Source organism: Neofelis nebulosa, chromosome 4 (genome assembly GCF_028018385.1).
Source record: "Neofelis nebulosa isolate mNeoNeb1 chromosome 4, mNeoNeb1.pri, whole genome shotgun sequence".
In the NCBI taxonomy this organism is placed as follows: domain Eukaryota; kingdom Metazoa; phylum Chordata; class Mammalia; order Carnivora; family Felidae; genus Neofelis; species Neofelis nebulosa.
Window position 1 is genome coordinate 20,355,361 of NC_080785.1, and position 25,685 is coordinate 20,381,045.

A 25,685-nucleotide genomic window follows, 5' to 3' on the forward strand; every position below is an offset into this window, starting at 1 on the left:
TTGTATTTGTACTAACAAACAATTCTTCAACTTACGCCTTTTGACCAAACTTTATTTCCCATTTCTCATACCTCACCAAAATGGAAGCACGCACTAAAGTATTTCTGAGATTTATTTTTTATTCTTCCACAGAAAAAATTTTCTACTCTCACCACACCAACTATCATTTCTGGGGAGCTGTCTTTCTCCCCCGCTCTCTCTCCATATATATATACATACATATATATATATGTATATATACATATATATTCTCATATATATATACATATATATATATATATCTCATATATATATACGAGAATATGGATTTTTTTTACATACATACACACACAACTAGACAATAATGTAACAGAGAACTACGTATCTGTCACCATGACTTAATAAATGCTAATATTCTGCCTTACTTGCCTCACGACTTCATTTTTTTAAGAAGCAAAATGATGCAAATATAGCGAAAAGACCCACTCTCCCATCTCTTCCAATTTTTATACGTTTGATTATACATATATGAGAAACAGTACATACTAATGTACGTAGATCCATACACAAACATATGAAAAAATTATCAACATCATTAGCCATCAGGGAAACTCAAATAAAAACCACAATAAGATACTGCTTCACACCCACTACAATGTTAAAATAAAACAGATGGCCATTAACAAGTGCCAGCAAGGACAGAGAGGACAGACACCATCATAGGCTGCTGGTGAGAATGTAAAAGGACACAGCCACTTGGGAAGATAGTCTGGTGGTTCTAACACAGTTACCATATAACCCAGCGATTCCACTCCAATGCATACACCCAAGAAAAACGAACACACACGTCCACACAAACACTTGTACGCAAATGTTCTAGCAGCGTTATTCATCTTAGCCAGAAAGCGGAAACAACCCAAAGGTCCACCAGCTGATGAATGGATAAACAAACGTGGTGTATCCACATAATGGAATGCTGCCCAGCAATAAAATATGAAGGACTGTTACAGGCTACATCATGTATCAACACTGAAAATACGATCTATCTGAAAGAAACCAGTCACAAAGGAGCACATAGGGTGTAATTTCTTTTACACAAAGTGTCCAGAATAGCCAAATATAGGGAGACAGAAAGTAGATCAGTGGTTGCCTAGGACTGGAGAGGATAGAAGACTCGGGAATGGGGTAGGGCAGCTAAGGGTTTCTTTTAGGGATAATGTAAAGGTTCTAAAATTGACAGACGCACAACACGGAATATCCTGCAATCCACTGAACTGTATGCTTCAAACAGGTGAATTGTGTGATATGGGAATTATATCTCAATAAAGCTGGCTTTTTTATACATACAAAACATGGTATACATACATAGTATTACATTACATATGTATTACATACTCTTTTACAATTTAATTCAGTACTATATTCCTGAGATTCATCCATGTGGATAAAACTAGTTTATTTTAACGGCTCCAGTGCATGGGGGGAAAATTACACTGCATTTATCAGGACCCGTACTGTTTTGTCTATTGGAAGTAGTGCTAGCAAGAACTTCCTTGTACATATTCCTGTAAGTGTGTGACTGTTTTCTAGGCTAACACCTAAAAGCAGAACGGCTGAGTTGCAGAATATGTGCATCTTCAACTGCACCAGATATTTCCACATTGCTTGCTAAATATATTAGAGAATGTGCTCCCATCAGTTATATGCTAGAGTTCCTGTTTCTTCTCATCCATGCCAACACTTGGTGTTAGCAAACCGATTAGACTGCGCCAATCAATAGGTGTAAAATAGAATCTCACCAGGGTTTTACTTTTCATTTCCCTGATTATTAGTGATGCTGAGCATCTTTCATAATTGGCCATTCAATCTTCTTCCTCTGTGAAGTGCCTAGTCACATCCTTTGCCTGTTTTCTACTGAGTCTTTGCCTGTTTTCTACTGGGTTTTTTTCTTACTGATTTGTGTAACTTTTTCCAAACTCTGGATACTTACCTTTAATCATTTAGAAGAGTTACAAGTACATACTCCCAGTCTGTGGTCTGTCTTTTCATTTTCTTTTTAATGCCTTTTGTTATATTGAATATTTTTATGTTAATATATTCCAAAATGTCAGTCTTTTCTTCTAGGGCTTATAATTTTTATGTCTTAAGGAATTCTTCCCTATCACAATGTCATGGAAATCTGCATTGTGTGTTCTCTTATGAAAATGTTAGAGTTTTGCTTTCCATATTTAGGCCTATAACTCATGTGGAATTTAGTTTTCTGTGTGCTGTTAAGTGGAGATTTAATTTTATTTTTTCTATATAGATAACTCTATATCCATTTATTATTATTTACCAAATCTATCCTTATCCCACTAATCATTAACTCATGCATTACTTTCAAATCTGTATTAACTATTTTATAATCACCAATATAATTATTGAATCAAAACCAGATGCAAGAACTACCTGGTGAAAGGTTAAGAAAGAGGATCAACAAATGGTCTCTATCACTCTACAGACTGCCTATTATAAAGGAGATCTGTCTCCCTAAAATGGAAAGAATTGGAGGAAACGTTTTAAGCAAGCAATCAAACCCAGCATCGCCAATAGCCAAAGTGATATGTACTTCCTGACACGACCATGGAAAGCACACAACACCTCCCACGCAGCATTAGTGCCCAACTTTGCCAAACTGACCTAATAAGGAGGAATGAATTGGACAAATCCAGATGTGGGACATTCTTACAAGACACCTGGTCTGACCTCTTCAAAATTATCAAAACCAAAAAGGTGAAAGGACTATTCTAAAGAAAATTAAATAGGCAGGACAAACAAAAATGTAAATATAATCCTTGCAGAGATCCTAGGTTATTTTAAAGGTCCAATTGTAAAAGATATTTTTGAATAATTGGAGAAATGTGAACATGGAATGCATGTTAAATAACATTGTATCAATATCGTGTGTAATAACAGTACTGAATTCAGCCATGTAAAAGAATGCTCTTTTTGTGAGAAGATATAAGCTAAAGGATTTAAGGATAAAGTGTCTTGATGTGTGTTACAAATACACACATTTTTATACTTGTGTGTGTGCATATATACATACAATATAGAATATGTACACACAGAGAGAAACTACATAAATCTGGAAAATTTTAAGAACTGGCAGATCTAGGTGACAAGTCTATAATGTTTATTGTACTATCTTTCAATATTTCTTACAGTTTAAGTTAAAAAAAAAAAAACCCTACGGGTAAAAGTTACAGTGCCTCTCCTAACTTCTATCTTGAACTACTGCTTTTTAAATTTCATCTTTGACACCCACTATCATTTTGACATCGACCTAAAATAAATATGTTTTCCCCAATATAGCCTCCCTTTCTAATTTTCTAATTTCTATCGAGTTCTTTTAGCATGACTTATCCTATTAGACTCAAGATCCTGTACTCAACTTGTAGGGTACTATGAGGTTATTAAGACCAATTTTACTGATTTTGACAATTACAATTTAAAAATTATTTTATCTAGGGGTGCCTGGGTGGCTCAGTCAGTTAAACATCTGACTCTTGATTTTGGCTCAGGTCATTTTCTCGCAGTTCATGAGTTCAAGCCCTGCGTCAGGCTCTGTGCTGATGGCAGAGAGCCTGCTTGGGATCCTCTCTCTCCCTCTTTCTCTGCCCCTCCCATGCTTGTTTGCAGTCTCTCAAAATAAGTGAATAAACTTAAAAATAAATAAAAATAAAAATTACTTTACCTAAATAGACCAGTAAGTGGAGAAAGAATGTATAACTCTGAAGAACTAAACTGATAAATCTGTGACAGACAAGGTGAGTCCAAGAAAGAATTTCAAAGAAAGCAGATCCAACGACATTCTCCATCAGAGAGATGGCATACAGGCTTGTTCCAATACCAGACCTCCCAGAACAAGAAGCCACCAACTGACAAGACGTCTTGGAGCCAGCCACCAGGTGTAGCTGGTAAGGTATCAGGATCTTCTATTAGGCCAGGGTTCTAGAATGCATGTCGTCAATATGCAAAGCAGACTTCCAACCTACCAAAGGATGCACTGACGCAACACAGCCTCTGTGCACGCACCCCGGCCCCGTGCGGCCTCCCCAGATTCTGGGAACCCTCGGTGCACGCGCCCTGTGCGGCCTCCCCAGATCCAGGGAACCCTCGGTGCACGCGCCCCGGCACTGTGCGGCGTTCCCAGATTCTGTGAATCCTCGGGGTGATACGCAAGTTGCCTTGACTCTGTGCAATGCTGACCACTGCTGGCACCGTGCAGAATCCCTTGTCAACCTACTTTTAATAAGCATTTATTGAGGGGCGCCTGGGCAGCTCAGTAGGCTAAGCGTCCGACTCTTGGTTTTGGCTCAGGTCATGATCTCACGGCTTCATGGGTTCAGGCCCCACATCGGCTCTGTGCTGCCAGTAGGGAGCCTGCTTGGGATTCTCTCTCTCTCCTTCTGTCTCTGCCCCCTTCCCCACTCACGCTGTCTCTGTCTCTCTCACAATAAATAAAGAAACTTTAAAAAAATTAATAAACATTTATCGAGTGCCCATGATGTGCCATCAACACCATTCCGTGTGCGGAGAAATCAACCATGAATACAACCTGGGAAAGGTCACGATGAAAACGGTTAAGTATACACAAAAGCATCGCGGTGCGTGAAGTCTGAGGAACAAATGTATACAATATACAGACCAGGAAGTTAGTAATTCTTTTTAAAAAACAGGTTATCTGAACGGGAATGTAGAAGCTGGAATAGAAATTCACCAGGGAGACCACAGAGCCAGGGCACAGAAACAAGAGTAAATAGCATGCCCACAAGCAAAGAGGCACGAAGAACATGAAATTTTCTGGCCTGCTGCATGCACTGTGGGAACATAAAGGTGAGGAGATGACAGGCGAGCACCGCGACGGAGGAAAAGCCCTTGGCTGCGACACTTAAGAAGTGTGGAAAAGGCAAAGCTGAAAGGTTTTAAGCAAGAGGCAGAATAGCACACTACTACGGGTGCAGAAGGTGTGTGGGCGCGTGCGTGTGTGCACGTGTGTGTCAGTAATGACACTGTGATTAATAAATCTATTTAAAGGAAACAGAGCTTACTAAACCCTAAATATGTATGTGACATTATCTCATTTAATCCTCTCAACAGCCTTATGATACATATATTAATTCCCTCATTTCACAGACCAGGAATATAGGGCATAAAGAGGTTAAGATTTTCCCAAGGCCACACAGTTCGTGGGTGGCAATGTGCCATTTCTCCCTATTTCAATAGTACCTACGGACTCTTGCTCCATTCACCCTCTCATAATGATTACTCCCGCCTCCCCTCTGTGGGATCCACGTGGATGCCAGATTACACATCTAATACACTGCTTTAGCGAGTTACTTCTCTGCTCAAATAATCCCCAATGGGCCCTCTATTACCTACGGGTAAACGTCCAAATTCCATAATTCGGTCTCTATCATCCAAAGCCCCAAACTGGAGTCCTCAGAAAACAGACCAGGACAGAGTTTTGCATGCCGGATGTTTATTTAGGCGTACTCTTGGGATCAACACCCACAGTTTCCTTTCAGAGAAGAGAAGCAGGATGGAGGGAAATGTCAAGCCCCAATAAAGGCCCAAGAAGAGCATGAGCTGACACCATGGGGAGCTTTGGAGCTAGAAGGGCCCTTCAGAGCAAAGATGGCCTCACCTTCACACTCCTTCATTGGTCAATGTGAGCGAATGCAAGAATAGGCATCTTGGGCAGTCTCTGAAGAGGCTGACGTCCAGAGTCATGGCCACCAAGATCTCTGATCGGATCCACAATGCAAATGTGAATGGTCCCCTATTTAAAACTCTTGAAAGACTCTATTGCCTCTTCAACAAAATCCAAATGCATTAAGCATGGCCCACAAGTACCCTGAGGTTTATAAAAAAACTTAAGTCTCTTTCACAATATCCCAGAGCCAGCCAAGACGGTTAGACTGAAAATCAAGTGGCAATCTGACACCAAAGTCACTTTTAATACCTCAGACATCACCAATACAATGCCAATGTGAGGGTATTGAAGGGGATTCAAGGAAGGGATAAGTAAAGAAAAACCACCTATGGCAACATTTTCTTAAGGGCAGTTTTTACCATTTTACTAAGTCCCAACAAAACACGATTATTAAATGAATTAAGAATGCTCCCTAATAACTCCTTTAGATTTAAGCACTAAGCAAAATGACAAGAAATTTGGTTTTGAAACAACAAAATTACCAGTTTCAGCATTACCTCCATCGGAGCCTATATATCGGAAGAAAATTCAACGAGCTGTGCAAAAGGAAAATCACTGAACTCAACAGAAGGAATCATTCTGATATGGGCCTTCGGTAGATGGAGCTCTCCCCTCTGAATTGGTGCTGAACCACACAGAGCAGGGAAATCTGAAGAGCTAGAAATATAGTCATTTAGACAAAGGTTCTGAACATTTGTGCTGATTAAAATGCCAATCACCCTCTCCTAAGAGCAGTGGCATTAACCCTGGTGTACCAGCCACATTTCAACTTTGAATAATGTTATTATTAAACATGAACTGAGCACCAACAACGCCTTCAGCACCTGTAAGAAAGAGACGGAGCACTTGCCTGGTAGTTTGCCATCAACCAGTGTTTCGAGAAAGTCAACACAATGACTATAAGTCACTCTTGGATTTTATTTTCATGGGAAAAGAAAGAAAAAGAGTTTATCTCTCCTTTTAAATTTTAGTATGATTTAAGATTTATGGAAAAAATGTTCTTTATGAATACTACTTTTTTCTCATGCTTGCTGCTGTCATATGAATTAGGCTTATGACCAGGCTCTGTTTTAATTAACTCAAGTATATTTGATTCTACATGCTGGCTTGGGATTAACATACAATTGTGAGGTTTCAGAATCAACACTAAAACACTCTACACCTGGATGTGGAAAAAAGATTAGACGTTACCACCCATAAAGATGAAAATATTAAAATATCCAAATACATTCAAACAGAAGTGTATCTAATCCTCCAAATGCCACCACCACAACATGCTACTTTTTATCAGCTAACTAATTCCCGCCCACCACACACTGACCCCCAAAAAGCTGAATTCTCTATGGAAGCAGCCCAAGTGTCCATTGATAGATGAATGGATAAAGAACATGTGGTATATACACAATGGAATATTATTGAGCCATAAAAATGAATGAAATCTTGCCATTTGCAACAACATGGGTGGATCTAGAGAGTATAATGCTAAGTGAAATAATCCAGTCGCAGAAAGACAAATACGGTGTGATTTCACTCATATGTAGAATTTAAGAAACAAATGAACAAAGGGGACAAAAAAAAAGATACATGAACCAAACAATGGACTCTTAACTATAGAAAACAAACAGATGGCTACCATGGTGGGGGGTTGGGGAGGCAAAAGGGTAAAATAGGTGAAGGGGATTAAGACTACACTTATCTTCATGGACACTGAGTAATGCATAGAATTGATGAATTACTATATGATATACCTGAAATTAATACAACACTGTATGTTAACTTGATGGGGGGTGGGGGAGAGGGGAAAGTGGGTGATGGGCATTGAGGAGGGCACCTGCTGGGATGAGCACTGGGTGTTGTATGGAAACCAATTTGAAAATAAATTATATTTAACATAATAAATAAATAAATAAATAAATAAATAAATAAATAAATAAATAAAAATTTAAAGGATTTTTTTAAAAAGGTGAATTCTCAAGTACTTAGCAGGTATAAATCAGGAATTCTGCATACTCTAGAAACCCTTACAAGGCTTAAAGTTAGACTGTCCACTGCAGAGCAGGACTAACCCTGGCCCGACAGTCAAGTAACAACTCCCCCAAAGCAATATACTCTTATAAACCAGCTCACTGAAGGACAGGTTATTATTAGTTCATGATCCACTTTAACAGTTAGGGGTCCTACCTCCTCCTTTCAAAGGCCACACTTAGAAGTAAACTGCACTAGAAAGGAACAAAACACTTGCAAGTCAACATCAAGGGGAAAAAACTGCTTTGTTACAATGATTTACTCCATGACTTTTAAAAAGACAGGCAGCAGATGAGAACATACATTCAAGTATTTCAGTAAACACAACACTGCATGAGTTCCAAATAAACTAGTTCATGTTCCACTTGACACCGGGGCACAGCTTTCCCTAAGCTGGCATATTTTTGTGACCTTGAAGATAAGTCTCTCATAATCTGATCTTAATTTGTACCCAGAGATACCTTCATCGGGCTATTTGGTGTCGGGATTTTTGTTCAAACACCTTTCTTGAGAATGTCAATACATGTTTAGACGAAATGTAAAGACCAAGAAATTGTTCTACTTTTGCTGATGCTGAGTCTCAAAAATATTAAATCTACAGATTTAAAAATCTGTGATAAGATCTAGTTAGAATTCTGCAAGTGTAAGAACGTGCTAAATGTACTGGCAGAGGTCAGGTACAGCACTGGAAAAGGGAAATGTCTTGATAATGCATAAATGACTAAGAATATTTCTAGATAATAAGAATTCTTGAGTTTACTTCTAATGACATTTCAGAGACTACTAAAGGCAACACTGTAGTGAGTAAAGTGATTCAGCGAGGCTCTAAGATCTACAGATGGTTGAAAGATGTTTCAACTTCCTTCTATTTTAGTTAATACTTTTAATCAACTATTTAAGGCCCTTTCATTTGTATCCAAAAATGACTCTACAGATATGAGATATGATGAAGTTTAACTGGGGTTTTTTTTCTTACAAAAGTGAATGAGTTGACACATGCTTTTGTCAAGTTCCTTTTGATAGAGAAAATGGACACCTTTAAGATGGTTGACTGTAACAGTTATTTTTGTTTATTTTATAATTTATCATATGTAGCCAAAAAATAGGTCAATGACAAAGATCAAAAGTATCTCTAACTTTTCTGGTCACAATGGCTAAAATTAACAACGCAGGAAACAACAGACGTTGGTGAGGATGTGGAGAAAGGAGAACCCTCTTGCACTGTTGGTGGGAAGGCAAACTGGTACAGCCACTCTGGAAAACAGTGTGAAGGTTCCTCAAAAACACAAAACTAGAGTAACTCTATGACCCAACAATAGCATTGCTAGGAATTTATCCAAAGGATACAGGAGTGCTGATTCGACGGGGCACATGCACCCCAATGTTTACAGCAGTGCTATCAATAGCCAAAGTATGGAAAGAGCCCAAATGTCCATCGATGGATGAATGGATAAAGAATATGTGGTATATATATAGAATGGGAGTATTACTCGGCAACCAAAAAGAATGAAATCTGGTCATTTGTAACTACATGGATGGAACTGGAGGGTATTATGCTAAGTGAAATAAGTCAGTATTTTCACTCATATGTGGAATTTGAGAAACTTAACAGAAGACCATGGGGGAGGGGAAGGGAAGGGAAGGGAAGGGAAAAAAATAGTTAGAGAGAGGGAGGCAAACCATATGAGACTCTGAAATACAGAGAACAAACTGAGGGTTGTTGCTGGCGGGGAGGGGAAATCAGTGATGAGCGTTGAGGAGGGCACCTGTTGGGATGAGCACTGGGTGTTATATGCAAGTGATGAGTCACGGGAATCCACTCCTGAAGCCAAGAGCATACTGTATACACTGTATTTTAGCTAACTTGACAATACATTGTATTTAAAAAAAAAAAAAAAAAAAAAAAAAACAGGGTCTGTAACTTTTAAGATCATAGTTGTATCCACTAGCATGCCGGTCGTAAACTTTACTAAGATGATAGATGGTGACCTAGCACAATTTAAATGGTCAAAATCTATTGATGCTAATGTAGATTTCAAAGCAATTTTAGTGCCATCTTTTGGGGACCTTAAATGTATTTATTCAAACGAATACAAAATAAAGACAGTAGACAGAGGCCCACAGATGAACATTGTGAAGGCATGTATAGCCATACAGAGAAGAATATCACACAAAGACATTCCTCCATCTTAACTTTCTTTTGATAATCCTGCACAAAACTCTAATTTCTCTAAATGAATGCTTTTTTCTCAAATACAATGCTTTCTTTTCTCCCTCCTCTGATATCCTGTAAGATGGATAAGCCCTGATAAGGAGACGCTGGACTACCTGGAAACACATGCCCAACACATTATTATGATCCCCACAAGTTAACTGTGTGGTGCTCAGGGGCATAAAACCATTTCAGAAGTGCACTCACTGCGCAGTGGCTCAGGAGGATGGGCTGTCTGGAGCTTGGGGAAAAATGAAAAGGCAGAAAAGGCCCAGGTAAAATACAATTGCATTTCTTAGCCTGGAAAAAGAGACTCCCTGCAAACCTGTATGCCTCGTCTTCATGTCTTTATTTTCTAAACAAGGCTAATAATTCTGAATATGCTGTTAAGAATATAATGTACATAAACGAATTAACAACGATTGAGAACAGGGGCGCCTGCATAGGCTCAGTTGGTTAAGTGTCTGACTCTTGATTTCGGCTCAGGTCATGATCTCACAGTTTCATGAGTTCAAGCCCCACAGCAGGCTCTGCACTAACAGCATAGACCCTGCTTGGGACTCTCTGTCTCCTTCTCTCTCAGCCCCTCCCCAGTTGCACTGTCTCCTTCTAAATAAACTTTTTTTTAAAAGTTAAAAAAAAAAAAAAAAGAACAAGGAAAATGCAAAATTCTTTAAAAATGTTAACTGACAGCAGGTTTCTCTGCAAGTAAGGTCCAATGACTTCTAGTTTTCAAGCGACTCTCTTCCCTTGGCTCCTCCCTGGTAAGGTTAACTAACCTAGAGTTACGAAGAGCAAAGTATTTCCAACAGGCCAAATGTAACATACTGCAGAATACCAGATCCCTGGGGTAATTAAAATATATAGAAAAGAAAGAAGGAATTAATTGAACGATCACAGCCTGCCAAACGTCTGAATAAGGCTAGCTGTTAATATGTTCCACAGTAAGAAAAGTTGAGCAGGGGTCAGGATGAGGATAGAAGAAAGTCATGCCCGCTGCTCTGAGCTAGTGAGCTCTGAAGGTAATAACGGAAATGCTCAGAGAAACAAAAGCAAATCAACTCCTCTGGCCTTTTCTGGAAATATTTGGAACATCAACAGAGAAATTTAGCCTCCAGCACATTCTGTCTCTCATAGCTGGTGATACTCCACACGACTGCTTTGAGAAAATCGGGGGGTGGGGGGGTGGGAGGGGAAGCACTATGCTTAACCTCAACGTGTAGTAGCACAGACATTACACATGCGACTCTCCTCTCACTGAGGCAGTATGCAGCCTTTGTAAGAGGAATGCACTGAGAGAGCAAACCTAACACAGCCAAAATTCTAGTATGCTCAGACTATCAAAATGGTAGCTTTGTAGTGGGAAAACAAAACCTCAATAAAGTGGCGATAAAGCCCGATCATTCTGTTATTGTATTTGAGCTAAACATTTATAAATCTGCTGGTTTATTGTACAGCCCCTCATGAGCAATGCAAAGGCACAGCCTATGGGTAAAAAGGATGATGATTTATCTATAAACTAACCTACTGGGAGGCTTATCTGATTTTGATGACACTTCTCTTTTTATGCAGTCACTCCAGACAGCTCCAGCAAGAGAAAAGCTTATGTAAGATGGTCGGAACACAGACCACTGAAGGTGCTCCAGAAAGGTCTTTTGGTCTTATAAAGTATTAAATATTAAAATATGAAAAAAAAAATCATCGATTCCTGTTCAATCGTCTTCTCCTAGGCCCACAGCCCACAGTCCATGGCTAGTGTCGCTACTCGATGAAAATCTGTAGAATTTACATATGATGGACGGGAAAGAATGTGGGCAGCAATCTAATACTCCAGTGGAATACACAGACGTTGGTGTCAGACTAATTTAGATTCAAATCCAAGCACTGTCATTTGGCAACAACATAGTGAAACACGGACAGAACATTGCAACGTAGGGGAAACAAGATTACGGCAGCGCTCAGAACAACAACAAAATCCTAAGTAAGGAGTAGCTGCCACCCCCACGTCCACCACCATCACGACTCTCAACAGCTGTGTCATCACACCGCCTCCGTCATCACCACCAACACCACCGGCACTGTCACCTACGTCACCTTCACCGGCATCACCAACACCACCACCCCCTACCGTCTTCACCATCATCGTTTTACTGGGTTTGGAGTCAGGTTTGGGTTTAACTTCCGGCTGACCTCAAGTTACTTGACCATTTGTAGCCTCACGTTTCTCAGCTGAGCAAATGAAAATGAATAATGGCCTTGGCTTAACATAAGCATTGAGAGGACAAAAAAAATTAAATGAGACCCAAGTACACACTTAAAAATCCAGGTCTTGTTTCCGTAGTGTAGTGGTTATCACGTTCGCCTCACAAATCCACGTACTCAACATGGACCACTTCTGACCTAAATTCTACGTTCTGGGCTTGTTCATTTTAAGTATCTCCGCATCAACCGAGGAAAAATGCTCCATACTTTGGTAATTCTGGTACTATCAACATTCTGTTTAAACTGATCTAAGTCCAGCAACTGACAGCAATCCTTTTCAGTTAGCTGGAGACGTCATGTTACAAACATCTTATCTTGCTGCAGGCCGGTATTCTTTCAGAGCTTAATTTTCAAATACTTTGTATTTTCATAGAGCTGATATCCCTTTCCTTTACCATTAAGACACAGTGACTTTAACCTTTACGCCCAGTCACAGACTTGATTACTTGAATTGCTTTTGCTGTTGCGAATCCATTAAAGAGAAAATCATTCCGATGCCTGTTGGAAGGGTAAGAAAGACTATTCAAGACTACTGCAAAAGCATTACTGCAACAGGGGAGAGACAGAGGGCTCAACTCTGAATACAGCAGAGACCGTTGGGGATTTATAGATGACAGGCAGAGTGAGGAGGTCAGTGGATCAAAAAGTACTAAAAGGAAACACCAAGGGTAGGGGAATTCTTGCTAAACCCAGGTCAAGGACTTATATATCAAAGGTGGGGGGTGAGGAATTTGGATGAGTTATTAAGAGTGACCAAAAACCAAGGATGAGGAGATCCTCCCTAAACTGACTTAGGATTATTGCTAAAACTGAACCCAGTGAGAACGAACACAGAAGCTCAAGGTCGAGGCCCAGTCACGAAGATGGCTAGAGGACTCTTATTAAAGTTTACTCACAGATAGGATCTTTGTCAAATCCAAGAGTAATCAATCCGTGAATGAGGAAAAAGAGCAGCCATCCTAATAAAGAAAATGAGCTTCACTGCACACACTGTGAGACATTTACACTATCAGCAATAGACTATTTCCGGTCACTGTCTAAGTTCAGGGTTATAATACCACTTCACATTCACTAAGCATCATGTATTTAATAAACCACAGTTACATTCATTTTCATCAATACTATCAATAAAAATGATTATTGCCTAAATGCTTTCTGCACAAGCAGACAGAAAAATAAACTAAAGTGAACTGTAAGAACTACATTTTACTTACACGCTACAATTCCAATCATATAATCACTCTCTCAAGTTCCTTTGAGCTGTGAGGACTGCATCTTTTATATTTTATCAATACAGCAAGTTACAAGAGGCAAAGACAAAGAGTCCAAAGAACTTTCAAAAACTGCAATTGTTTACATTTAAATTAAAAACACCATCTTAGAAAACCATTAAGGGTAAAAATATGATTTTAATGCTTTAAAGCAACAGAGACTCAATAGACAGTACAGTGGGCACAAGTCAGATTGTATTAATCCACGATGCTCAAGAACCACTAAACACTGGAACACGTGTGGTAATTTTTTTTAAGTATTTTTCAAACCATGATCTTGAAAACTCGTTGGGGTTCTGTGAAGTACTCCACAGTAGCTCGTGAACAAAGAATGGTTTAAGAAAATAGCGTGGGATTTGGGATCAGAGCCTATCCTGAATTTCAGTTTACTTTCTCCGTGGGTAGCCATGTGACTTTGTGTAAATCACTCTCAGCCTTAGTCTCTTCATCTGTGATGTAGGAATAAAAGGAGACGAGGCTCACGAAAGAGCTTTGCAGGCAGCAAATCACTAAGTACCAACAACATGGAGAATACCAAAGCAGACTCAGGCTTGAGATGCCTTTGAAAATTATGTACATATTTTAAGATCATATATATTGTGCTGGCAACCCCAGCATCTTGCCCACAGTAGACTCCAATATTTGCCACGTGAGGCAGATGGATGGGTAGATGGGTAGATAGAATCTCTTTCTCTTTCTAGCTCTAAATCACGATCCCATTACCATCTTATGGTGGCTCATTTGCCCTGTAGGGCAAACAAAAATCACATTCAGAAAACAAGAAGTTATCAGATCAATATTTGTTGGTAATATTTACATTATTTGGCAATAATCTGAATAGAGAAACCACAAACAGGAAAAATAATCTTATTTTTTATAATTCCCACAACCTATCTCTATTCAGATATTTATTATTGGTCTTATGATGATTATTCCAGAACTCTTCCTTCCTCCTTCATATTTAATAAGGATCACTGCCTACATATTAACATAAAATGATAAATTTTGTCTTATTGAAATTTGCTCTACATACATTAAAATTTTACTACTAAATCAATGTGGTATGATTTTAATAGAAAGTTTCCATAGCCACAAAAGCATTGTAAATTCTGCCTTTGACAAAATAAAGATAATACTTAACCTGTAACTTTTTTTTCATTGAGTATTTATTCAATAAATACTTGTATGTACCAGGCACTAAGAATACAGCTGTGAGTCTTTTTCACAAATGGTGCTAGAGAAACTGGATATCCACTTGCAAAAAACTGAAGTTGGAACTTTACCTAACACCATTTAAAAAAAAATAAAAATAAAAGTAAAAATAAAACCTTAAATGTATGACATAAATATATAAAACCTTAGAAGAAAACAGGGCAAAAGTTCCATGCCACTGAATTTAGCAATAATTTCCTGAATATGATACCAAAGGCACAGGCAGCAAAAAGAGTAAGTAGGACTGCTTGAAATTTTTATATGCGCATCAAACAACCCACAGAATGGAAGAAAATATTTGCAAATCATACATCAGATAAGGGATTAATATCCTGAATAGATAGAGAAGTCCTAAAACTTAACCCAAAAAACTACCTGATTCAAAAAGAGCCAAACGACTTAATAGAGATTTCTCCAAAAATTATATACAAATAGCCCACAGGCACATGAGAAGATGTTCAACATCACTAATCATTGGGAAAATGCAAGTCAAAACTATGAGATGCCATCTCATAATCATTAAGATGACTACTATTCAAAAAAAAACAAACCAAAACAAAAGCCAAACAAATAACAAGTGTTAGTAATGATGTGGAGTCACTGGGACCCTGTGCACTGTTGGTAAGAATGTAAAATGGCACAGCCACTACCAAAAAGCTAAAAATAAAATTACCGTATGATCCAACAATTCCCCTCCTGGGTATTTACGCAAAAGAAATGAAAGCAGGGTCCTGAAGAAATATTTGTGCACTTGTGTTCACAGCAGTATTATTCACAACAGCTAAAACATGGAAGCAATCCGAGTGTCCACTGACAAATCACAACGCAAGCAAAATGTGGCATATACATATGATGGCATATTATATAAAGTTTATTTATTTTGAAAGAGCGAATGAGAAAGAGAAAGAGAGAGAGAGAGCACGAGCACAGGAGAGGGGCGGAGGGAGAGGGGGAGAGAGAATCCCGAGCAGGCAGCACAGAGCCTGATGAGGGGCTCAAACTCAAGAACCGTGAGACCACAACCTGAGCCAAGATCAAGAGTCAGACACTTAACTGACTGAGCCAACCAGGTGCCCCAAATTATATAATATTTTAATAGGTGCATTTTACCACAATTGTAAAAACTGAGGCCAAAAAAAAAAAAAGAACATAGCTGTGCACGGGCCTCTGTCATGGCCCCGAGAAAGTTCCCAGATGAGCCAAGAACAAGCGTACTGGACACAAATTGCTAGGGCAGCAAAGCACAGAGGCCATTAGGGAAGGCCACGCGGAGTTACGTAATCCTCCCTCGGAGGTTCAGGAACTGCCTTCCAGGAAGCTTGACATCAACGTTGAGAAGTGAGTGATAAATGAGAGCTACCCAGGGAGGGGGGGGGTGAGAACAAGTATCTTAGGCAAAGGGTCCAGTAAGTGTGAAAGTTTGGAGCCAAGAAAGAATAGGATCACATCAAGGAACTACAACTGGCCCTTCAACACGGCGTTAAACTGTGTGGGTATTTTTTTCCCTGCTGAATACAGCACAGCATTTAGTGTAAGTGTATTTTCCTTATGATTCTCTTAACATTTTCTTTTCTCTAACTATCTTTATTGTAAGAATACAGTGTACAATACATATAACGTACAAAGTATGCATTAACCGGATGTTTATGCTGTCAGTAAGGCTTCTGGTCAACAGCAGGCTATTAGTAGCTACGTGTTTAGGGAATCAAAAGTTACACACAGCCTTTCAACCACATGTCGGCCCCTCTCACCCCCACATCATTCAAGGGCCACCTGTAAAGTGAGATGTAAAATTGCCAAGGCCAGACTCAAGAAAGGCCCTATATGCCATGCCAAGGAGTTTGGACTTAAACCAGAGTTTAGATGTTAAGGCGAGATTCATCATTTAGAAAGATAATCCACTGCAATGTGGACAGTAAGTAAGAATAGGGTAAGAAGTTCCATTAACAGTTGGTGCAGTGACCCGGGCGGAGAGACTGGTGCCCTGAACTAAAGCTGTAGCCTTGGGGGTAGAGGTGACGGGAATAAGAGAATTTTAGAGTGGGGTGCCTCCGTGGTTCAGTCAGGTAAGCACTCGAACCTTGATTTCAGCTGAGATCATGGTCTCACGGTCCGTGAGACGGAGCTCTTATGATCTGGGCTTAAAGCTCTCACTTAGACCTTAGCAGGGGCAGCTGGGTGGCTTAGTCAGTTAAGTGTCCAACTCTTGATTTCATCTCAAGTCATGATATCATGGTTCATGAGATCGAGCCCCGCATCTGGCTCTGTGCTAACAGCACAGAATTACTTGGGATTCTCTCTCTCCCCCTCTGTCTCCCCCTCCCCCACTTGCTCTCTGTCTGAAAGAAAAAAAAAAAAAAACATTAAAAACATTTTTTTAAAAGAGTATTTTAGGGACATAAGGGGTGGACTTGTCAGACTCTAGAGGGTGATATGGGACAGTTTTAACTTGGAGCATCTGGAATGGTAATATTCCAAAGTCATTAGGGTAGAAAACACAGCTGGCTTAACACCCAGCACTGAGTGAAGCAAAAAAGGGAGGATCTAATAAAAAACTGGCATCACTCTAGTGGTCAATCACTGGAACAGGCCAAATTCATTTCTGCTAACATTGACAGAAAAGTTCACAACTTGCATTCTGGGTCAAATGTGATGCCCAGCCAGGACTCTTTCCACAAATACAGTAGGCTTGCAGTAATTAGGGGAAAAGGATACTGAAGAGACAAGAGTCGAGATCACAGCCCTTTAAAAACCCTAAGGAGCTCCCAAACTCTCAAGATAAGAAATGCTCAACGAGGGAGGGGAGGGCGGTATTCTACACGTAAACACATTTCTCCACTCGTTCCAGTAAATATCAGAGTCCTGCTATTAAAATTGTGGTCCACGTGATTTTGGCATCACCTGAGAGCTTGCGGGGGGGGGGGGGGGGGGGGGGGGGGGAATGCAAACTATGCAGCCCCACCCACAACTACTGAAGAAAAGTCTGCATTTTAAGATCAACAAGTGATTCATATCCATGTTAAAGTTTGAGAAGCACTGAATTAGGGGACCTGTCCAAAACTCACCTCCCAAAGCTCAAATGAGCATGTCAGCACTGATGCCCCCACACCTGTTGTTGTTTTTTTAATATTTATATATTTTGAGAGAGAGAAAGCTTGTCCACACGTGCACGAGAGAGCTGGGGAGGGGCAGAGAGAGAGGAAGAGAGAGAATCCCCAGCAGGCCCGATGCTGCCAGCACAGAGCCAGACACGGGGCTTGAACTCACGAACCGTGAGATCATGACCCCAGCCAAAATCAAGAGTTGGACAATCATCCAACTGAGCCACCCAGGAGCCCCGCCCCGCCCCCCCCCCCCCACCTGTTTGAAGGAGTAATTCAAAAACAGCTTTCAAATCAGGCAACGCAGGCAGAAGTACGCACTGGTAGTTAATGGCAATTAGCAGGAGTCAAAAAGCAACTCAAGTATTTCGTGTATTCGGTGCACCAGAATGCTTAGGCAAAACTAATATAATTATGACTTGTTCTTGTTTTAAATACCTTCCAGAGGAAAAATTCATTTCCACTTTATTTAGTAGAGCAATAGATAACTTACACACCTATAACTCATCCCGGATTTTCTGGTTTCCCAAAGGGCTTTGCAAAGACCTTAATTATATACTAGTCTGGAACAACTATTTCATTAGCTAATTTTCTGCCCACCCCTTTTGTCAGATGAAAATGTGTTACCACATTTCTCAGTGAAGGCACAGTTACTGTGTTTTGGATAGTGATTTGCCTTAAAAGGGGTAATTAATATTCTAGTTTGAAAATAAACACTACATCTATTAAAAGTACTGCATTTAGGAACAAATTTAAAAGTTGAAGAAGCTAAAGTTATGTCAAAATTTAGACAAAAAAAAAACAAAAGAAGTCATGCAAATGTCGCTGTATATATTATTTAATATGTTTAGTTATTTTTTTTAATCTTCAGTAAAAAGACTTATAATTTAGCCTCTAATTATTAAAGAATATAAAACTCCATGTTACAAAAGACCAAATTTTAGGACAACTAAGGTCACTGGGAAGTTAACAGAATGAGTATGAGAGAAGCAGATAAGACGGTTCCCTAATTTAGGGATCAGAATTAGTACAAAAGCCACTACAACAAAGCTCAATCTTTTCAGAACGCCCAATAAAAAGACGTGTGCACTATGGCGTCAAGGAACAATGCTGTAAAAAAAATGGTGCTGATAACTAAGGCTCTTAGGCACACCCTGAATAGTATTAAAAATCATGGCAGGGCGCCTGGGCGGCTCAACTGGTTAAGCATCTGACTCTTGGTTTCGGCTCAGGTCATGGTCTCACAAGTCACGAGGTCGAACCCTGCATCTGGCTCTGCGCTGACAGTGCAGACCTTGCTCGGGATTCCCTCTCTCGCCTTCTCTCTCTACCTTTCCCCGACACACATGCACGTGTCATCTCTCTCTCCGTCTCAAATAAACTTAAAAAAAAAAAAAAAATCATGGCAACTCTGCCAGGTGGTTAAGAGAACAGTCGAAAGGCATTTGGTCACTCTCATTGCTGGCTGCACAACTTGGTTATGAGTTTCGGAACCTGACGTCAACTATGACCCTCACGGCTACCAACGGCTCCTCATGCCGCCACTCCGAGGTCTCATACCCTCACCTTTTCTCTGTCCTGATTTCACCGCTTCACTCCCTGCATCTGTTCTTTCTTCCTTATTTCTCCATTACAATTCAGTTTCCGTTCATACCCACTCGTCTCCCAATCTATAGACACCACCCATCTTGATACTCATTCTCCCATCATCTAGTTTATTAACCTGCATGTAACACAAAACAGGGGAACAAGGCCTCTCGGAGGGGTGAGGGAAGGACAGCCCAAGACCAACCGTAGGTAGTTGCTATGGACAACAAGTTCTAAACCTAGGAGAAAGAGGTCAAAAGTAATTCCTCACAGAAATCTGACTTTGGTTCCCAAAATGATGAAATGAGAAAGAAAAAATGATAAGCCCTATACTAGATTCAATGACCTAACGTCAACATGCTGCCATAAAAGAGAAAAGCAACAATCCCTAAGAAGAAAGCAGAGGAGAGAGCACTGTAACACACAGTCTCCAGGGGCAGGGTGACTCCTCCGTAACTGGTTGTCTACAAATATTAAGAAGTGACTTATTAAATGGTTGCCCCCAAATTAACCGGGGCCAAGCAACACCTCAAAGCTCATATAGAGATGTACCTAGAAGAGGTAACTGATAATTATCTGCCAACTAAATAATACTCACTTTATCACTGTTACATTAGATTATATGTATTAAACGTAAAATATGTATTTTATACACATTTTATATATACATATGTATATAATTACATACGTAATTATACGTAACATATGTATCGTATGTAAAATAATTCAGAAAATCTTAAATCTCTGCTGTCTAGGTCCAGGGTCTTCAAGTAGCTAAATTTACACATTTCAAAACCAAGCCTATTCTGAGGTCTCATCATCTCCTGTCACATCAACCACAGAGGCCTTCTAATTGTTTTTCCCACTTCCAGCCTCGCCATTTTTCTCCAGGCTGCTGCGATGTCTCTAGTGCCACTAACCTCTGCCTCCCACAGCCCCGAATGACTCGCGTATAAACTCAAAATGCATATAAAAGCACTGAGCATTATGCCTAACATAGACGGTATTCGGTAAAGGTCAGTTTACTATGAAACCGTAGCTGGCATTCAAGAGCCTCAAAACTCTGGCCCCTACTTCCCTCACAAATGTGAACGGTGACGAGGTCTTTGCAGGGCTCCTCTCCTCCAGACAAAGTGGTGACTACCTGTCACCACAACACCCCACATGCTAAATCTAGTTTCCCTGCTGGGAATACATACCGCTCTTACCCTCCCCCTTTTTTTGCTTCTCTTAACTCGATCCTACTCTTCTGTCCATGCTCTCCACCACCAGGGCCATCCGGCCCTACTCCCACTTCCTCATGATGCTTTCCTAAAAGGGCCTGACATCGCTCCCGTGAGGTCCAAACTGCATTTTGGCCACATCACTCATGCAGTGTAAACCTCTTTCTGTGACCATCAGGTACTACTTTCAATGGGTGAGATAAAATTTCTGGAAGACATAATTGATGAGTGTCATCACGGAAACAACATCTCAGCATGAAACTCACCCTGCCCCTAATTCCAACTCTACCAACCTATCTCTTGTCCGTAAGTCAGAATCTTGCCCTCAAATGAACTTAATGAACAAGTAAATGGGGAGCCGCAGAGATCCTGCTGCTGTGGTACTTCCTGACCCGGGTGTTGATGCCATGGGTATGTTTGGTTTGTGAAAATATATAAAAAAGAATACACTCTTAGGATGTGTACACATTCTCGGGTGTGTTGGAAAGGCAAATAAGCAGGTGGAAGAGAAATGGAGAGGGAGAAAGAGAACGGGAAGGGGAAAACCTAAGATCCACCAACTGTACAAAGGAAGAATTCATTCGCAGATATTAGCCTGGCGGCCATCTCAATGTTTACTTTTGAGGTTCAAATGCTATTAATTACTTTCACCCTTTGAACAAGGTGTAGTTTGGCTGAAACAAAAATAATAACTATAAACTAAAAATGTCAACATTTCAGAGGATAATACCGACATAATTTACAGAAATGCCAGGAGGACCAGCTAATTTACATGAATAAAGCACTTTGGAAATGCAAATGGTATACAAATTCTAAATGATGATGATAATGATAGTTGAGTTATCAATATTTTAACCTTTACAAATGTAATTAAAAAATAAGCACTTAAATACCGCTTTACATTCTCTAATCAGTTTAGAGATACTAATTAAGCCACAGGTCATCCTCAGAAATACATGTAAATAATTCCATTTAGAGAAAATGGAAGTCCGGTCACTCCGTTGGGCTCATGTTGAAAGAACTAGAGATAATCCAGTTCTCTCTGGTGCTCAGAATGTCAACTGAGAACGGGGAACACACTGAAATAAACAAAGGAGAACAAGAAAAACTCAACGTCCTGTAAACTTTGCTTAAAGAAAGATGGGGTGCGGCGCCTGGGTGGCTCAGTCGGCTGAACATACGACTTCAGCTCAGGTCACGATCTCTGTTTGTGGGTTTGAGCCCCGCGTCGGGCTCTGTGCCGACAGGTCGGAGCCTGGAGCCTGCTTCACATTCTGTGTCTCCCTCTCTGCCCTTCCTCTGCTTGTGGCTTGTGCTCTCGCTCTTGCTCTGGCTCTCTCTCTCAAAAATGAATAAACATTGAAAAAATTAAAAAAAAAAAAAAAAAAAAAAGATGGGGTTACTGGGAATGCCTGGGGCGGGAATTTAAGTAAAATGAAGATCAGACCCCACTATGCTATACGCTACACCAGAAGCTCAACATAATTGAATAAAGCAAATGTGGAGAGCAAGTGTGAAATAAAGAAAGGGTTTACATGCAAGGGGACAGAGTCACTAAGGTCCTGGATTGAAAGGAACTGCTTCAACTAGGAAAATGCTGGCACAGCCCTATTTCTTAACAGCCACACATGCATCCTTCTCACCCCGACCCTAAACCTACCAAAAAATGGTACCCAAGCTTAAGTAAGAACTAGAGTGAGGAGACAGTTTGACCTACATCAAATAAATTCTAACCCGGGAGGCTGTAGCCCATCATGGCCTCCGGTGATATTCAGGGCCCTTTACTAGAAAATTCTCGAGATTTTAGATGCAGAAGTTCTGGCCTGGAGGGCCTGCCTAGTAATCTCTACACATTTTGATCTTTTTCCAACTGCAACAAGCATATGAAGCTTAATATACGAGCAAGATACCATAATAAAGGGAAACAGACAAAGCCATAAAGGTTTATATACATTTCGAAAAAACAATGGAGACAATATGTCACAGTGGTTAAGTGTCTAACTGGAATTAGACAAAACAGAGTGTGAATCTTGGCCTCACCACTTAGGAGTGGGGTAAGTCACTAAACTTCTTTAAACCCTGTTTTTGGTACTGAAAACGAAGAATAATGGCATTATCAATGTGGGGATTAAATGGAATAATGTATGTGAAGTACTATGCACAGAGGCATATAGTGAATGCTCAGGAAACATTAGCTGTAATTTTTTTTAAATGTTTTAGTTATCATGGAGAGACTAAATGTAGAGACAACGGTGTACCTGTACTGGGCAAATGGCAAGTACAAATGCTCAGAGGTAACACAGGGTGAATTATGAAAACTGAAAGATAAATAGAATAATAGAGGGCAGGCTTCATAATAATAGGAAGAGATAGCACGATAAGGATCAAAAATATTAATTCTTTATGAAATTATCAAGCACCTTCCATGAGATGACATAGTTTATAGACAAAAAAACGAAGGGGTTGTCTTCAGTGCTACCAGCTCAAGAGCTATTAATTCAGCTGCAGAGCCTGCGACTTTAGGTGACAGGTTGGGGGGGGGGGGGGGGCGGAGGGGAAGGGTGGGGACAAACAGCAGCAGCAGAGGATATGTTCAGGCTTAGACAAGATGGGTGGCAAGACCAGCTCTGTTTGTGGTAGATCCTGACCGGTTCACAGGCCGTGAGGAACCAAGGCTCAAGATGGATAAAACCATGATAGTTGTGACAAATACCCAGGTTGGAGTCAAACAAATACTCTGGGTTTGCAAAAAGACTCCTCAATAAAATGCAGGTAAAAGTGAAAGTCAGCCTCTTGGTTAGCTTGTATTTCTTTGCTCTTAGAAAGACCAGCAGCAACTTTTAATCCTGCAACACTAATATGAATGGAAACAAACTACAGTTCTTCCACTGAACAGGGATAATGACCTTGAAAAAGTCACTCCACGATGCTGATTTTTCCAGTTTGAAGTGAGAGCCTTGCGGTAAGAGATGTTAATGCACTATCCAGGGAAGTGACTGACATCCAAGGAACCAGGACCCCCAGGAGGACGCCAATTGAGTAAGACATTAGACTAACTCAATGAATACGAGAAAATAAAGGCAGAGATGGGCTAGAACGGAGCTCTAGGTTTACAGCCTGGGTTGCTCTGGGCACCCAACTTGCTATGCAACTAACTTCCCGGGTGCCATCCTAACACTAGTTGTAAAAAGTCACTACAGTGGTCATTTAAATCATTCTTTTGTAAATCTCCCTATTTGATAGTAGTTAAGACAATAACCGTTGATACCAGACCAGGATTCAAAGCCTGGCTCTACTGTTTACCACTTAGGAGGACACAGTTGTCATCTGAGCATGGGAAGAATACCTCCAAGCTCTCTGAAATGTTGTGAGGGTTCAAAAACAGACTATATTTAAGGCTTGGCCTGGGTCACAGTCATTAGCTTAAGTGAGTACGAGTGCTGAAGTTTCCTGAAGTGACATCAGTATCTTCTTTTTACACCCTAGTGTCTAATTCCATGGTTCTCTTGCACATCAGGATAGCCAGGAGGGCTTGTGAAAACACAGATCACAGAACTCCATCCTCCTGGAATTTCTCAGTGTATTTGAGACGGAGCCCTGGAATTTGTACTTCTAACTAGTTCACAAGTGATGCTGATGATGCTGGTCTGGGAACCACACTTGTAACCACTAGTCTGTCTGACGTCATTCCTGATGCCCCTGTCCAGCCTGAGAACTTTTCATGCTAAGACAAAGGAACGAACCTCTTTCAGAAGGAGTCAGAAAAGGGGCTAACATTAAAAGAAAAAAAAAAAGAATTGTTGGCCATGTACATATGCAATAAAGAAAAGAAGACAGCATCAGCTGAATTAAGAGCTAAACAGTCCTGGGGGCACCTGGGTGGCTCAGTCGGTTGAGCATCTGACTCTTGATTTTGACTCAGGTCATGATCTCACCGTTTGTGGGTTTAAGTCCCACATCAGGCTCTGTGCTGACAGTGCAGAGCCTGCTTGGGATTGCCTTTCTCTCTCAAAATAAATAAAAACAAACATTTGGAAAAAAAAAAAAAAAAAGGAGCCAAACAGTCCTTAAAGAGAAAGTCTGGGTTGCCCCACACGTAACTCTTGGTGCCCTTTTTCATAAAATATTAGCACAGGCTTATTTTGTACAAATCCCAAGTGATTCATGTCAGATTAAATCCCCACAGAAACGTAGGCAGAATGAACAGATGGCTTCTTCCTTTCTGAATACTGTGTGTGTGTAATTTTTTTTTTTTTTTTTTTTACTTGAGCAGTAAAACTCACTGCCTCCAGAGTCACACAGGGCCTAAGTATGAGTAATCTCCGTGCATTCACAACCACCACAGTGCTGGGGTCCTGTTCACTTGCTCTTTTAATACTGTGAACTGCTCATACCCTATCAGATCCCCGTTGGCCGTGAATGGAAATAAAGTAGATACAAAGTCAAGAGCCTGAGAGAGATGGAAGATGAGGGTTTTTCCACGCTCTTCTGGTTGCCTCCAGGTTTTTATTTTCAAGAAAAGGGCTCTGCTCTTCATGGCATACCCCTTCCCACCCCGCTAGTCCTCTGACTAATGAACAGCTGCTCACACACACTGAAATGGAGTTTCTGTGCAGGTAGAGGAAAATTAGAAGACTATGTTATATTAAAAATGCAAACTTTAAGGTGAACACTTTATTTTTTTTTTTAATGTTTTATTATTTTTGAGAAGGCGCAGGCAGGAGAGGGGCAGAGAAAAAGGGGGACAGAGGATCAGAAGCGGGCTCTGCACTGACAGTGGTGAGCCCAGTGTGGGGCTCGAACTCACGAATCAAACCACAAGATAATGACGTGAGTAAAAAAGTCAGACGCTCAACTGACTGAGCCACCCAGGTGCCCCTAAAGTGAACACTTTAAATGTCCCTGTTTCACTTCAGGAATTTCACCTTTGCCATTCCACAAGTAAATGGATTTTCATCATCTCCAATTGCTACCAGGTTAAAAAAAAAAAAAAAAAAGGCAAAAGTACTGCTGTTTGACCAGAAACAATATAAAGACTTGGTCACCATGGGAAAA

The 25,685-nt window shown here is 40.3% G+C and overlaps 1 protein-coding gene across 4 annotated transcripts in view; it reads right to left on the minus strand.

The window, feature by feature from the left end:
• EXOC4 (exocyst complex component 4) overlaps positions 1-25,685 on the minus strand; it is a 761,449-nt gene that overhangs the window by 616,697 nt on the left and 119,067 nt on the right. The gene's annotated exons all lie outside the window — the stretch shown is intronic.